This window comes from Saccostrea echinata, unplaced genomic scaffold (genome assembly GCF_033153115.1).
Source record: "Saccostrea echinata isolate AGI-Se365-2 ecotype Australia unplaced genomic scaffold, CSIRO_AGI_Sech_v1 ptg000029l, whole genome shotgun sequence".
Taxonomy (NCBI): domain Eukaryota; kingdom Metazoa; phylum Mollusca; class Bivalvia; order Ostreida; family Ostreidae; genus Saccostrea; species Saccostrea echinata.
The window spans coordinates 41,438,004-41,454,786 of record NW_026889778.1 but is presented as its reverse complement, the minus strand read 5'-3'; the positions used below and the strand labels follow the sequence as shown (position 1 = coordinate 41,454,786).

The window sequence follows — 16,783 nt, the reverse complement described above, 5'->3', positions numbered from 1 at the left end:
CAGATTTTTTGGATTCATGACGATGATCAATCGATTGGCTTGCGTGATAATTTTATGCATAAACGCCTTTGGCGTTTATGCAAATTATCACGCAAGCCACTCGATTGATCACATCAGGAATCCAAAAAATAAGACAGTTAGCTTTAAATGAGTTTTAATAAAACATAATTTCACCACGCGAATTTAATTTCTTGTTCGTCGCACATCTGGTGAAAAAAGTAAGAGCGGGCAAGAGATTAAATAATAATATTATTACTTTTTTGTACGCAAAATTTTTAGGCATAACATGAAAAAAATTGAGTGACAATTATATTTTTTCTACTTTTTTCTGATTTGTAGAGTAAACAGATTTAAATTATCAAAAATAGAGCGGAAATAAAACAGAAACTGGCACAGAATTTCCCAGGTGCAGGAGATTTAAATTAATATTATTTGTATAGCTTTGTTCAAATAAGAGCGTGCGGGTCCGACAAGCAAAACATTAAATTGGAATGGGCTTTGTATTTGATTTTATTTATGAAAATTGATAATGGCACATGTCACATATTCACATCAAAACTTATCACATTATCACTTTTGGAATTGCAAAGCAGTGTATCAACAGACTTTTCATATTTGAAACTAATTATTTTTTTTTCTGCATAATAAAGCATAATTCAAAATGTACCGGTAGTATTTTCAGATTAAGATGGACTTAACTGTAGAAAAAGACAGTTTTATATTCAGTCCACATATCAGCTTCAGAGCAAATAATTAACCACACACACATGAACACCATTAGGGTCTTGGCTTATCTGCGGAAAAAGTTTATATTCTGCAAAATGGTCTTCACTGGTTTGTGGAACATGTGCAAGTTTTCCATCAGGGTCTGCCTCAATAATCCACTCTAAGGAACATGCAAAGATGAACTGACAATGTAATATAAGTTATGCTACAAGTCTTGTATTGAAATTTCCTCCTATATTTCAGAAGAGTTACACATACCTGTACTAAATTGCCTAAGCTGTTGAACATGTGAATTTACAAGGTCCTGACTAGTCTGCACAATCTGTGGAACATGTAGAAATGCTGCAACAGGGTTTGCCTCCAAAATGCTTCCTATAATATATGTGCAAAACAAAATTAATTGTGATTATATTTATGCCTACAACTACATTCAGATACCTTTAATGTAAGCTATTTCGATGCATTTTGAATAGAAATTTAACATGCTATTAAATAAATGTTTTTAACATAAAATAAATTAATAAAAAGTATCAAATAAACTAATTGTTTTTTTATATAACACTAAACAGCAAGGGCAATGGTCACCCAGGTGTAAATTGTACAATCAACTGAGAAGTCCTATTAGGTAGACCCTAATTGTAAGGACCATTATGACAATTTATCAAAGGATCTTGGATCAGGCTAAACAAGAAATATACTAAACTTCAAAGTTCGCAGAAATGTTCTTTCTATAAATATCTACTTGATGGGTTTTACCTACCGTATTATTTAAGAAATTCAATTCTGACTAAGTTTCAAAAATGTATATCAAAGTTAAGATTATCTTCACACCTTTTAGCTATTGAAACTGGATATAATAAAGCAAACAGATCCCACTGGAAATGTTTTTTTGTGTCATACTTGTGTCGAGGATGAATATCACTTTCTACTAGTATGTCCTGTTTATCAAGATTATCAATGCAAATTATTTCTTTTAAAAAAAAACATCCATACATATAAATTACTGCAATTGTTCAATACTAAGAACTTTAAGGATATGTGTAACCTAGGTATTACAAATATATTTATTATAGCATGAGGCAAAGAGGTGATCCTGTACATATAATCAAATATCAGCTGTCTCATTTAAAGTCATCATTTTGTAAGTTCTATGGTCGATACAATGACCTTGTCAGCAAATACAATTTATCATTGAGTCAAATGCTGACTGACGTTTTTCATACTAATTGTTAGACCATTATTTACACACTGAATTGTCGACGGATTTTTCTGTTATTTCCCAATCATGACAAGGAGCACACGGCGGGTGTGACCGGTCTGCAGGGGATGCTCACTCCTCCATGGCACCTGATCCCACCTCTGATGTTTGGAGGTCCGTGTTTGCTCTGCTCCTATTTTGTATTGTATAATGGACTTTTGAGCTTGAATGCTGTTCATTATCTCCATATATTTCATATCAAGGTGATCTTGTAATCCAATAATAATAATCACTCTAACCTTGTCTTAGAGGTATTATTTTCAATAATTTACTTTATTTAGGCCAAAAAAAAATAATAGTCTTGTTTTTTTTAAATTTTGGAAGAAAAAAATCTCGAATTTCCGGAATTTCATCGTTCTGTCACCATAATCGTTTTCTGTGTTAACACAAAACAAGCATTTCATGAAATTCTTGTTTTAAATGTGGACTTTCATAGAATACCACTTGAGTTTAGTCAAAAGACATGAAATTTGATTTTAAAAGACAATATTGACCTGTGACATGTTTAATTTTATCTTTTATTAGTTCATATCCAAAAAATGTTGTCGAAAAAAAAAATAAAATGAAAATATACAATAAAATAATTTTCCTACCTACCTACCCTATTTCTTTTTTCAGGCTGGTAGCAGGAAACAAGACTATTTTTTTGGTCTTATCTAAAATATGGATCACAAAAAGATGTTGTTTTTTCCCCATCAATTTAATTAATTCATCATTTTCACCAATTGCTATTTTCCTATTCTTGGGAAAAAAGTTCACAAATTAATATATTTCAATGTACGTGATGTAAACTTCAGAAACTTGCATCTGCTGAACATCAATTTTAGTGCCCTTGTAATCGTAGATTCGGGGGTATATAGTTTTTGCCCTGTGCATCCATCTGTCTGTTTGTCCGCAAAAAAAATCATTAATCATCAAGTCGTAATGTTATGACAGCATGCTTTAATAGTGACTACTTATACAGTTTGATGGAACCACGGACCTATACTATACGTCCCTGACAGAATGGCATCCAAACGTCATAAACTTTTTAGAACCTGACCTTGTTATTGAAACATTTGGTCAATTGCTTGCATATTACAACTAATTAAGTGTTTTGGCAGCATTAATAATGACTGTTTAATGGGTTAGGTACGTACTATGTAATAATAAGTAAACATGACAAACAGCTGGCAAAGTCCTGTCTCAATAAGTGTCAAACTTGGTATTTTCTTTTGAATAAATTTTAATTCTAGGATCAGTCTTCTTGTGTTCCTCTGTGTACTGTACAACCATAAGGGTGGTTGTACTAATAAAAATATTTCCTTAAACCTAGCAAATTGTTTATAGTCACAGTAATACCTTACATCTTTGATTTAGTAAAGACATAAAACATACAGGGTGTTAGTTCCTTGTTTTACTAGTGTTATTCACAAAATATTTTCATTATGGCAAGTGAAATATTCTGAAATGGTGGCCAAAATTTTTTTTAGGTCCTCATTTAGTGACCTGAAAATAAGTGTGACTTGGAACACTGTTGGGTAAAACATTTTTCATCTCTTGACCTCTCAAGAACATTGAAAAAAAAAATGCACTACAAAGAGGATGCAGCGTATCAAATTTGAAAATCCATTATTCTAAATATTTACCTGATGAGTGATGAACTCCAAGGAAGATTGTCCATTGGGCATGGGGATCACCATAGTCATATCTGATCTCCTTCCCTCTATCAATATCCCTTCTTGCAAAGAAAAAGCCTGGAGTAGTTGTTAAACACTTTTAACTTCTCATAACATGCATAAGATGGGGTTGTCTATAGCTGCATCATTAACCTACTTTCCAAGCCTTTGGAAGCTGTCAGATGCATCAATGCTTGTAAAATGATAATGAAAACCATAAATAAAAAGTTTAAAGTTACATATAAACATAATAACATATATGATGAAATATTAGGACTGCAGGAACAATACAGATTTTATGCAACAATCACAATATAGTAGTCACAATATATGAATCACAATGTATTTTTCCAAAAATAATTTTTGTTTCATACAATATGCAAGAGTAATAAAAATCCCTGCCACTGTATCATATTGTTCAATTATCGTACACATTTTAGAGTGCAAGAAAATTATGTTATTCTTTACTCTAAAAAATTGTCATCCTAGTGAGACATGACACTCTGCAATTTGTTGTAAAGATATAAAAATCCATATAAAAAATATAACGCAGCAAGGTTAAGGATGCCCACAGGAAATAATACGGCTAAAAATATTCTGAGAAAATAAATATAGTGTTGATTTTTTTTTTACAGCATGAGTTTTGATTAATGGGAATTCTACTATTTGCATATGTAGGAGGGTTGTCCCAGAAATACGTGAACATTTTCAATATCTTTTGTTTCACTAATACTGTAAAGTTAAATATAGGCATAGATCATGATCAACATTTTTGTGAATTTTTTCTGGAAATGTGCTTCTGATAAAATTAGTTTATTTAAGCATAAATTCGGCACAGTATTTAATTTTATTTTATTTACCAAGTAATGCATCTCAAATACGGCGTGTGTTGCTAAAAGATTGTGGAATTAATTCTTTCAATAGACAATTTCTCAATTCCGATAATAAACCTAACAGTTCACATTGTTTAACGATGGCCTTGGCTTAGGCTTATGACGTAAAGCTCAGGACTTTCAGTTTGTCTTCATTTCTTTTGGTCTACAAAATGTCTCTTCCAGCACTAATATCTCTTTCATCGTATGGGCAAGAGTCCTATCCCGTTTTAAAGACAGTGCTGCTTAATAATTTGTGCTCCAAATTATCACTAAACGTCACCATTTTTAACAATATCTAATTAAAAGTGTTCTGGCATATAACGTCATATATTTGTCATTAATGATATCAAATTAATGAATTTTCATACACAAGTATATCAGCTAGATCAAAGAGTATTTATGGAGGTAAAGTTTGTGACATTATATTTCCGTATAGCCTGGTAATAAAGAAAAATTCATTGACAATGCTACTTTTAAAAGTCAATAAACTGCAGTGTGCAGACCACCGATATTTAACACCCTTTAAATGCCGTTTTTACATATTAATGACATCACAAGCCTAAAATATTTTGTCATAATACTGAAAATATCATTTTCCAACAACTTGCAAAAAATTATTAGTTCTGGTCAAATAGTTTCTGAAATATACAAAAAGTTTGTGTTTTCTGGGACAACCCTCATATATATGAGGTCTTTGCCGAGTTCGGCCAAAGCAACTTTACTTACATCAGCTGTTTGTCAAGTGACATGTTTAAAATTACAAAAAATATGTATGGCTAAAAAGATCATAAAGTACAACGATATACGGATATCTTTTCACTATGAAATTCCTTAACCTGAAAAGTGCTGGGAGCAACTTCCCCATGCCTGAGGATTATGTAAAATTTTTGATAAACTTCCTACATTGACATAATATGCATTGAAATAATGATAAAATACGGAAAAAAGCAACAGCGCACAACCAGCTCCTGGCACTTTTCAAAGTAGTAGGGATGTTACTACCTTTGTATAATAAAGTGCCCCAGCATGATACGCCCGTCAAATATTGTTCAATTATCACGAACAGTTTAGAGTGCAAGAAAATAAAGTCAACCTTGATACAAGGATTTCCAAGATTTTTCCATTTCTTACAATTTTTGTTTATACATTTCCTGTGGTGTAGGCATTATAACAAATATTACATTATAGATCCTCAACTGGTAGTGTTAGAGCTTGACAAATGCCCATCTGCCCCCCCCCCCCCCCCCCCCCCCCACACACACACACACACAGTGACACACACACACATCTTTCATATTTGTGAGACATGATGCTCTGAAATTTACTAGTTGATATTTTCAAAAAATTAAATAAAAATATCATATTAAACAAAATCAATTTAGTCTTAACAACTTAATCTATACCAATTTAATTTTAAAATAAAAGACTGGCCATCAAATGACATATGCTATAAACTGACCAGCAGTTCTTCTGTCTAATTCCCAAAGGATACAGATAAGAACTGCTTGATCAGAGATGCTCTAACAGAAATGATTGAGAACAGCTAGCCTTCCTACACTGAACTCATTAATTAATCTTTAACTGGATGCATGTCCACTCATTACTCCCAAGGGATGAATGGATCTGTGCTATCTGCTTTGTAGTGCAATTAAAATGAATATTTATGTCATTCTGAAATTAAATTTGAAAACAAAGATTTTTTTTTTCAATTTGTTACAAAGATTTATAAAAAGAAAAAAAAATTGTAATCTTGATGCAACATTTTTAATAAGGTTTCTGCTTGACTCTTAGATTTGTAGGGACTATCTATTAGTTTATTATACAATATCAAATTAGTTTATTATACAATTATTTTATCAAATTAGTTTTAATTACTTTTCACCAAATTCATTTTAAAAGTTAGGCTAGCCCACAAAAAACTATTTAATCCAACATGGCTGATTCCTCTGCCCAATTCCCAAGAGATATAGATAACACCTGCTTGATCAGAGATGCTCTACCAGTTAGCTCCTCACACTAAACTAATTTCTCGCTAATTTGACATGCAATTTTCTGTTATCAAAATTCTCCTTGACCAGTGCTTGATAATTACACCCATGGGAGAGGTGGAATTTCTCTTGTAACATTATATTTGTTATAGATTGCTGTAAAGTATATAATGAAAAAAATAAGTATTTCTTGATTTTAACATCTTTTTAATAAGGATACTGCAACACTTCTACATTTTTTGGGATTGTGTAATTTAATAGTAAAAAGGCAGTTTTTTTTTTTTTAAAATTTCACTTAAATTAAAGGTCACAGTGACCTTGAAATAGGTCGCGACACACCTTCTACCTAAGATGCATAAACTGGCCAAGTTTGATGATTATAAGTCTAATAGTTTTCTAGTTATGAGCCAGACAGGATTTTTCCATATTTGGCCATAGCATCTTAATTAAGGGTCAGAGCGACCTACTTTTAGTGCGTGACACACCTTCTACCAAAGAAGTATCAGCTGACAAAGTTTGATAATCCTAGGCCTAATAGTATTAAAGTTATGAGCCGGACACGAGAAAGGCTAACAGACAGACAGACAGACGGACATGAACGCCATAACATAATACGTTCCGTCTAAAGACGGGCGTATAAAAATTCATAAATTATAGTGAAGCAGATATCGTTGAACTTTTGAGATTTTCGAGGGGCTGTGCCTGTTATTCTAGATTGTTAATGTATAAATGTGCCTTACTGTGGCTTTATATGAGGTCTACACATTTTCAATTTAAGGCCTAAAAAAAAAAAAGGGTTTCCTGTAACCTGACCGACCCATTGATTATCCCCCGGCGGATTTTTTTTTTCTGCCAAATCTGCATTTGCTCTTTGGTTCGATGGATCAGCTGATTCCATTTATTCAAAAAATATTAATTGTAGCTTTATTTGAGATATAAAATATGTCATCCTAGTCAACATTTACCTTGAATATAAAGAGTAATCATTATTGTAACAACAATTTCCACCCACAACTTTTAGAATTTCGTTCTCTGCCGCTAAGCAGCCATTTTGGGTGTCCACTTTAAATATAACACCTGGTTAATTCAGTCTGGGGATGTTTGACCCTTTTATCCATAAGCAAAAAAAAAAAAAAAAATCCCAACCTACCGACCCTTGATTTTTTGGGAATGTTACAGGAAGCAAACAATTTTTTTTAGGCCTAATTAGACTATAAAATATTGATTAATACATTCAAAAATATGACTTAGTTTTGGTCAGATCACACTTATTTTAATTTGATATTTACAAGCTACAATAATAGCTTGATCTATGCCTCAAGTACAGAGAAACTGTCTGTCAAACTAGGGTGTGACGTCATCTTAGTCAGTGCAGGAAGGTCAAGATGGCTTAAATTCTACATTCAAATAGTGTTATTATGACATGATAAGTTACACATCAATTTATGTTTACAATATTTATCATGTTATGAGAAAAGACTGTATTTGAGTGTGTATGAAAAAGAAAACATTAGTATTTAGGATTTATTTGTTCAGTTTCATTGTGACGTCATAATCGATTTCCAGAAGCTCTGCATATAGGCTGATGTAAGTATGGGAGTCCTAAACCTAGCTGCGTATACAATATATATATATATTTTTATATAATTAGTTTTGATTACTTGTTAAATATACAATATCAAATTAGTTTTAATTATATTATATACTAAAAGATTAGTTTTATTTACTTTACAACAAATTTATCTTGAAAGTTAGACTAGACAAGAAAGTCGACTTTTGCACTCGGCGAGCAGAGTTTTGACACTGTTTACGGAAATAAAAGAAAATTAATAAATAAGACAAACATGTCATAGATAGTTGTGTAGATAAATTATTGTAGAGGACAATGGTAATAAACAGTTTGCCAGTGCATTTCCTCTGAAAGTGTAAATAAGTTCAATTTTGGGGAAGGGGGGGGGGGGGGTACTCAATGTAATATGGAGTTGGATACCTTGTATTATCATCATACTATGGGTTGAAAAATTTATTACCAAAACAAGTGCCTGTAATACCAGCTGTTAAAAATCAGTATGGGCCACTACCATTTTAGAACTAGTAGCCTCTTCAGCGACCAGTTTTAAAGGCTGATATTTTTAACCGAACAGTTTTCTCTGGTGAGGGGAGGGACTAAGATTTTCCCAGAGGCTGATCGTGTATGGTGTTAATACCTATACACACACAGTATACACAGGAAGTCCTTGTTACCTGTGGGAACTTTTATACATATATTTCTAAAAGATGATAAATTTTTTAATTGTAAGCTAGCTTATTGTGAGAAAATATAGCATTATAACTGACAAACTGTCAACTTTAATGCATTTAATTATAAAACAAACAGCATATAGACCTCTTTAAATACAGCGATCTTTACAGCAATGTGTTGACGTGATCCTTGTCATGTTAAATATGGGAAATTCCGAAAATATCAATGTACCTGTATTTAATTTCAATTATTTATAAGTGTAAAAAAAGTTGTTATACAGTGCCTGGGAAGGTAAAACAACAGATGCGGGCAAATGGCCCTGTTATTTATAGCCACTAACCAGGGTCATTTTGAAATTTAAGGGGTCTAGAGGAAATATATTCAGGTCATTCTAAAATATGTCATAGTTTTGTGCTAATAATAATGCATATACATTTATCTTTGACACCTAAATTTAAGTTGCTAAAGAATGCCATAGGAATTGACAAATCATTCGACATTGACTAGCAAAAGTGATTTTTCTGTTTCTAAGAAATTCATAAATCATTCGTCATCTACCACAGCAAGTATTTAGGAAAATTACATTTAAACCAAACACACACTTTTTTTAAATTGTCGATTTAGAGATCAAGGGACAGGCAAAGATAAAAAACTTCGATGATGTGGTTTTTCATTGTAAGGTAAAATTTTTTTCGTAAATCTGTGGTAAGCCATCCAAAATGACTCAACATTTCTTTGCCAATGGATGTAAAATATGTTGAATGTCGGTTCCAATTTTTTAATATGATACATTACAGATTCCATCTACCTTCGACGATGAATACTGTACCGATAGAGCAGACTGATATGAACTTCACAAAGTAGAAAACAATGTGTGTTGTGCTGCATGGCATCAGTGCATCAATGCATTGGGCCATTTTTCGGCAGTATGCACATATAGCACATGATATGGCCCCTTCCCAGGTCCTGGTCATAAAAATTTTTATGATCACGATCAAAATGTTTAGAAAACCCTGTTTGTATGAAAAGTTGTGCAACACTTCTCTTAGCAATTGAGCAAATGGCAAAAGATGCAATGTGGAAAAGCCACAAATATCTAGAAATAACCGTAGTGGGAATTGAATCATGCCAATCTCAAACAAATGCAAAAAAATGTTTTATAACTGAGGTTTTTCCTAATGCTTCTGTAGTAGGCCCTATATTATGTTCTCCCTCCTTTCTTTCATCAGAGGTAAGGCATAATAAAAAAAAATATGTTTGTTTACAGTTACCCGACTGACCCTATATCTAATAGGCAACCCAAATTTTTTTTCGTCGTAAAAATCCAGAAGTCACTCATTCGTCGGTTTAACTTTTACATGCATCTTAATCAGTCAAGCGTTTGAAATTGAAAGTACTAGAAATAGTTAGTGCAACATGGAATTAAAGAAGAAATACAAGACAGTTTTTTTCATTGTGTGGTAGCTGTAAGGCAGTTGGCAAGAAAGATATTGCCATATGGCAAGCCCAAACAAAAGTAAAGCACCACACAATGGTAAAACTGTCTTGTTTTTCAACCAATTCATTTGAATTTGTGTATAAAAAAATTCAATAAAATAAAAAAAATCCTACCTATCGGCCCTATTTTATTTCGGCATGTAACAGTAAATGAACGTATTTTTTTGTTTGGCCTAAACATGTATGGAAACTATAAACATAAAACTAACACCCCAAGTATGCCATCTGCATTCAGAATCGGTGCATGTGCTTTTTTGAGGTTGACAAGCTGGTAATTATGCTTCACAGCTGCTTCAGGCTGAAGCATCCGTCATTTGTAAGGTAGGTCGCGGGTTTGCTTTTGTCATCAATTTCGGTACACAATTTAGACAATTCGAGTGGTTGTTTTGTGCACATTTGATTATGACGTGAGTTACATCACAAAGGCGATGTTGCATTGCTTCCTGCTTATTTCTCTGAAAATTACTTCAATTAGCAATAGAATCTAGTCCATACGAGGCGTATGTACAGTGTGCGAAAGTATTAACGCCTGTCCGATGGTCCGAATCTATCTCAAATTGAATTGGTCTACCCCGATCCGAATTGAAACAGACCGAATTCTCTATCCCAATTTTGGCCATGGGTAAAATGAGATTGAACAAGAATGACCATTTCGTATTTTTAACACATAATTATAAACAAAATAATTGTGAAAAAATAATTTAATACTTTTATATTTTACATGGTAAAAGAACTGTTGTTAAATCTCTTTACTTATTAATTTATAACATTGTGCATCTTTCGATGAATTAGTGGTGTACAATTTTTACCCAATGCTTGCTGTTTATGTATATCAGGCATGCTACAAATCCTGACTGCAGGAAGCACTGCATTAAAACACGAATTGAATCAACAAAAAGACAACCAAAAAAATTGAAAATAAAATAATGAATCCGAGAAAAGGGAAAGCTATAAAGATGAAATTAGAGTTTGTGTCTTTCACAAATATTAGCTGGTCTGCAGAGTGAAGTTCATATACGACGAGTCTGAATAATTGCACAGTTTTTTGGGGTGTGAAATGCATGAACACTGCATGATTATATTTAATTTTCACTAGATAATCATGAAAATATATAGCAGATACTTCAATAAGAATATAAATGAATAAATTTTAAAAAATTTAACAATAACAAGAGCACATTTTTTCCTAATTTACTTTCTTTGGACATTCCTATTTGTCTACGGTCTATCCCAATTTCAAATGAGATAGTCAAATGGGCTATTTCATTCTCCAGATTAGTTTCGCACACTGTATGTATGAACCTAGAGGATTATAAGTTAATTCTGCTCTGATTATATGTGTAATGTATAAGAACAAACTTATAAAACATAATAAATGTGATGCAAAATGCATGGAATTCATTTTATATTGAAAATAATACTAAACTACTAAAGGTCAATCAAATTGATTCAGTGTTAAAAATATGGCATGCAAAATGAAAGTAACGGTTTCAGTAAATTGCTACATTGAAAAATTGAAAGGCTGTATGTATGCACATAAATTTGCAATGAAGGGAAGGTGTGTAATGCACCATGTTTGCTCATCACAGCCAAAAAAAAACAACACATTTGTTATTTTAAGGATAACATCAACCCTAAACACTAAAAATGGATGAAATTTAATTAAATGCATTTTCCTCTTTTTTAAAAAAATATTTTGTATTTGAATCTAATAAAGTTGTTCTCTATTTATAAGCAGGCTAGCAAGGAATTGATTTATCAGTGAAATGCATGTTAAACATGTTATAATAAGGAGAAGGACCATGAGCTGAAAAAATACTTGTCATTCAATTTTTTTCATATTTTGTATATTTCTAATTAAGTATGTCCCACATATCTTAAAGCAGTTATATCATTAGGTTTCTTACCTTATTTTGGAGATATTGATTGACAATTACTATGCCCTACTGTATCTAAGTGGAGTTTTAATTCTCCATGTTTCCGGGCTAATTACTCTGTCCTTAATGGGATTTTTTAAGCATATGTAAAAAATATCAAAGTGGACATGTATCTTTTAAATTATTTCAGAGTATAACTAGGATTTAAAATTCAAAAAAGCAAGTTTTGTCTATCACACTGCATCTGGATAGGGAAAATTACGCACTTTTTAAGACAACTTAAACAATAAAAAATGTAATTTACAAAAAATTCTATCATTCAATATTTTTTAATTTACGTTGAAATGCAAATCCTTCAAATTATTGAATAACTGTAAAAATTTCAAATGATGAAGCTGACCTCATTATTTCACAGGACATCGTTAAAGAGGACATAAGCATGACAAAAATGTGTCATGTTACATTTCTCGACTACGAGAAAAACCAACTATGACGTCACAGGTAAGCTAAATAAGCGAAATAAGATATACCTACATATGATTTCCGTCATCAGCCATGCAAAAATAATTTTTGTGTTCCCCATTTCTCAAAATATTTCATCATATACTGATTATGAACTGTTTTTACATAATACAGTGGCTTCCATTTTATCGGATAGCGGTTTAACGAATATTTCGGCTATTTCAATATAATATCAGAGCACAAAACCATTTCTTATATATTTATTAATAATTTCACCTGATATTCTGATGAAAAAATACTGGAATTTTGTTTTATCCCATACAAAAATTTGGACTATCATAGTGTTTTTTGATAATCAGCACTTTGTTCACACCTCCACAGAGCTCGACATTAACGCTTGTCCGGTACCAGCGAAAAAAAATTACGGACAAGTGAATATTGCTGGGCACTTGTCCGATTGGACAAGTGCATTTTAATATAAAGAAGTCTTCAAATAATAAAAAGAACGACTATTGAAAGTTCATCGGTAAAGACGTAAGCAGTACATAAAAAAACGAACTTCGATCCCGATATGGATCGCTATGTAATTGAGTTCACACTCGATCGGGATCAAAGTTCACTAATTGCATACTACTGCAAAGGAGGGCATGAAGTTACGTCGAGTTACAAAGTTTAGGTTCTTTTTGATAATTGTGAACATTTATGTTGTTGTCAGGATAGAAAGTCTAGATAAAAGTTTGTTTTTATGTGTTTGTTGTATTTATCAATAACATCACGAAGGAATCACATGTAATGGACTTTATATTAGTTTTCAAGTTGACAGTATTGTATCTTTATTGAACAAATTTCGGACCAGTGAAGTTGAAGTTCGGACAAGTAAATGTCTTGGTCACTTGCCCGATTGGACAAGTAAGGGGAAAAAATTAATGTCGAGCCCTGCTCCACCTTCGTATGTGAAGCCTTTGTTTACACAGTTTGACACCAATTACCTTGACTGGCTTGAGTACGACAATGAGGGGATTAGTTACGCCTGGACGCACACAGGCACCTTACCTGTGTCAATAGTGGGCATAGTAAATAGATATGTTTTGATTACAGTTGTGGTGATCAGCTTGGGTTCAATGATGCACTTGTTAATTATGACAGTTATCTGCAATTTTTTCGGCGTGAAATTTTAATTATTGAACTGATTAGCTTGTGTATGACAATTTGCTTGGATAATGAAATAACCCTATTCAATCGTTTAACTTGGTAAATTGGCTTAATATTTATTCACTTTTCAGTGCAAAATTTATGGTAAAAATCACAAATGGCTCGTTCTATAAAAATACGTCTCAAAATTCATACCAACTTTCTCGACATGGCTCTCAAAATCTCTCTTCAGCAGACAAGAACGAGACTGGTAAACTCACACACAGTATAAAATACGTAACCGTATTAAAGAAACAAATCTAAAGGAAACAATTACATATATTTAATATTTTTGTTTATTTTCAATTTACAATCTATCCAGGGAAAAATAGTTTACGGTTATTAGTCAAGCATTTAGTCTACTTCCTTTTCCAAAATGGCAACCATCGAAGAAGGAATGTAAACATGTGCTGAAGAAAGATGGCAATAACTATCAAAGAATATACTCTATACGTCAATTTATTTGATAAAAAATTTTATATTAAATTCATAAGTAAGTGAAATAAATTATTTTTAGTAAAGTCATTAAGTAAACATGTCAAAAGAAAACAAAAGTGCAAGCTTGAAATTTGCTAGCTACGATGTATTATCAATACATGTAGCTCTATACATCTATCTTTGGACTCGGTATGGAGCAATCGGCTATTCTAATTTTCGGCTATTCGGATAAAACTATGCTGACAACTTGACTATTCGATAAAACGGGAACCACTGTAATACCACCCCTGTGTTCACCGAGTATGATCTTGCTGTACTAACAGATCATGTATGACGTCACTGACTTGTTGGACACGCAGTTTAGGGAAACAGAGGAGTGGATCAATCTTTTTCATAATTTGTTAATGTTTACAAGAACGTAAAAACTTTTTAATTTTTTTATATAAGATGGTAATTAAAGTTAAAAAATTGTCAAAAAATTATACAAGAATTAATGCTTTACACATATTGCACTTATATAAACGGAGACTATGATGTAGTTAAACAGTCATGTGACCATGTGTCCTTCATCCCCTTAAAATGAATTCATACAAACACCCAGCATATCGGACCTTTATGGCACTCTAAACAGATATTAATATACTGTACATGTATTACGAAATACAAGTATCAAGACTTCAAGTACAATTTTTTCTATAACAAAATTAAGCTATCTGTGTTTAAGCTGAATGCAAGTATTTTACATTTTTTAATGATGAAAAATTAATAAAGAAAAAAAAACAAGAAAGAACAAATGTTTGAGAGTTCTGACTATATACTGAATTGCGATTGACTTAAAAAGAACATTACCGATAACCCCCACCCCCCTTCAATGGTGGACTTTTTTTTTTCCTTTACCGTGTTATACTTGAATTCTTAATAATGAACTTGAACATCCTAACATTACTTGTAATATATTATCTATCGCAGTGTTACTGCTAGTGGTGTTCCAATCATCGATTATAATCGAAAATCAGTCGATTGTTGGCATAATCCAAGCGCTCGATTACAAAATTTCTATTCCGATTAATCGGGTTATTTATTTTATTTTACAAGCGTAATAGTTTTCAAGCCAAATATTCCAGCAGCGACTTTTCTATTAACTTATTTGTGTATCGTAATGGCGTAGACGAACAGACATTGTATTCATACCCGGGTAACAACGCTAATTCCCGGGTATGGACATACTTTGGATTCTACAAAATGAATGAAGAACCAGCTGGACTAGATCGAACGTTCTATCGTTAAAATATTGTCCTAAGGACTAGGGCTTGTCCCGAAACACAGTTAGATTATTCTAACTACAGCTGGACCACCAAAGAAAGTAGTTATTCATCCATTCTTACCATTTGATAAACTAAATTGACAGACTTTGTAAATGTCCGATTATAATTGATAATTAGTTAGTTACAGTAGCCCGATCATCGATTATGAAATTCTTACCGATTCCCATCACTAGTTACTGCATATTAATTCTAATGCACGAAGAATGTTTATATCAATATACCGTTCATTCTGACTTTGTGGGCAGAATTATGAATTTCATAATACTAGAGAAGATAAGCTACTTATCTTCACGAAGGCAAATTTAATAAAAATTTCAGATAATATGCCGCAAATTCTAAGGAACATTATATCAAATTTTTCTGAACATGTTTTCTCGTAAAATTTTTATGCAGTAAACCCGCGACCAACCTTAAACTGTGCTTACGATCAAACAAGTTCGAAAGTTCCTCGTTCTCTCGTCTAATTATCATAAATATGTGTTATATTCAATTGCTCTACTAATAATAACAAGATACTTACTGTCTTACAGCTCTTTACCCCTGCTAAACGCCGCCATTGTCCTCCCACAATGCATTGCGTGTATCGCTACACCGTATTGTGGGATATTCCAATTGACATTTATAGATACACAAAATGTTGAAAGCGAGGGACTTAGACCGACTGTTCTAAAAATAGATTTTGCGTTGTGGGACATTTTTCTATATATCCTTATGGGTCAAAAAAATTATTTTTTTTGTTTTTTATGGTAGGAATAGCATTTCCAACATTTCTGTGAAGTTTAGACTACATGGTTTATGGGTCAAAATATAGATGACCCATAAACCACCTAAGGATCCCACAACGTGAGTCTGAGATACGCCAAATATCCCATAACACGCCTCTTGTATAACTATATATATATATATATATATATATATATATATATATTGGATGGGGCTGTATACCTGGAGTAATCTCTCTCTCTCTCTAACATCTACTTGAGTCAAAATTAAAGTGGAATTATCAGACAATTTCTTTTAATTGATGACTTTTCAGGATTTTACACTAATTCATACTGCAGCAAGAATGTTATCCCTCCCAGAAAAAAAAAAAGTTTACTCACTTTTATCTTGCCTTTGATCTGTATCTCTAATTACAAAAGGACACAACCAGAAGTCTTTTAACATGTTTGTTACAAATTTCACTTGGAACTCCTATTAATTTGCTCAAAATCAGTATTTTCAGTATGCAGAAATGAACTTGGTC

General features: G+C 32.3%; 1 long non-coding RNA gene across 1 annotated transcript; it reads right to left on the bottom strand.

Moving 5' to 3' along the window:
- Nucleotides 1-497: 497 nt before the first annotated feature.
- On the bottom strand, nt 498-16,114 carry LOC133195949 (uncharacterized). The gene is made up of 4 exons (XR_009722252.1): nt 16,058-16,114; nt 3,613-3,835; nt 985-1,098; nt 498-886 (listed from the first exon to the last, which is right to left on the bottom strand). It is a non-coding gene; the product is annotated as an uncharacterized LOC133195949 (long non-coding RNA).
- Nucleotides 16,115-16,783: the final 669 nt, after the last annotated feature.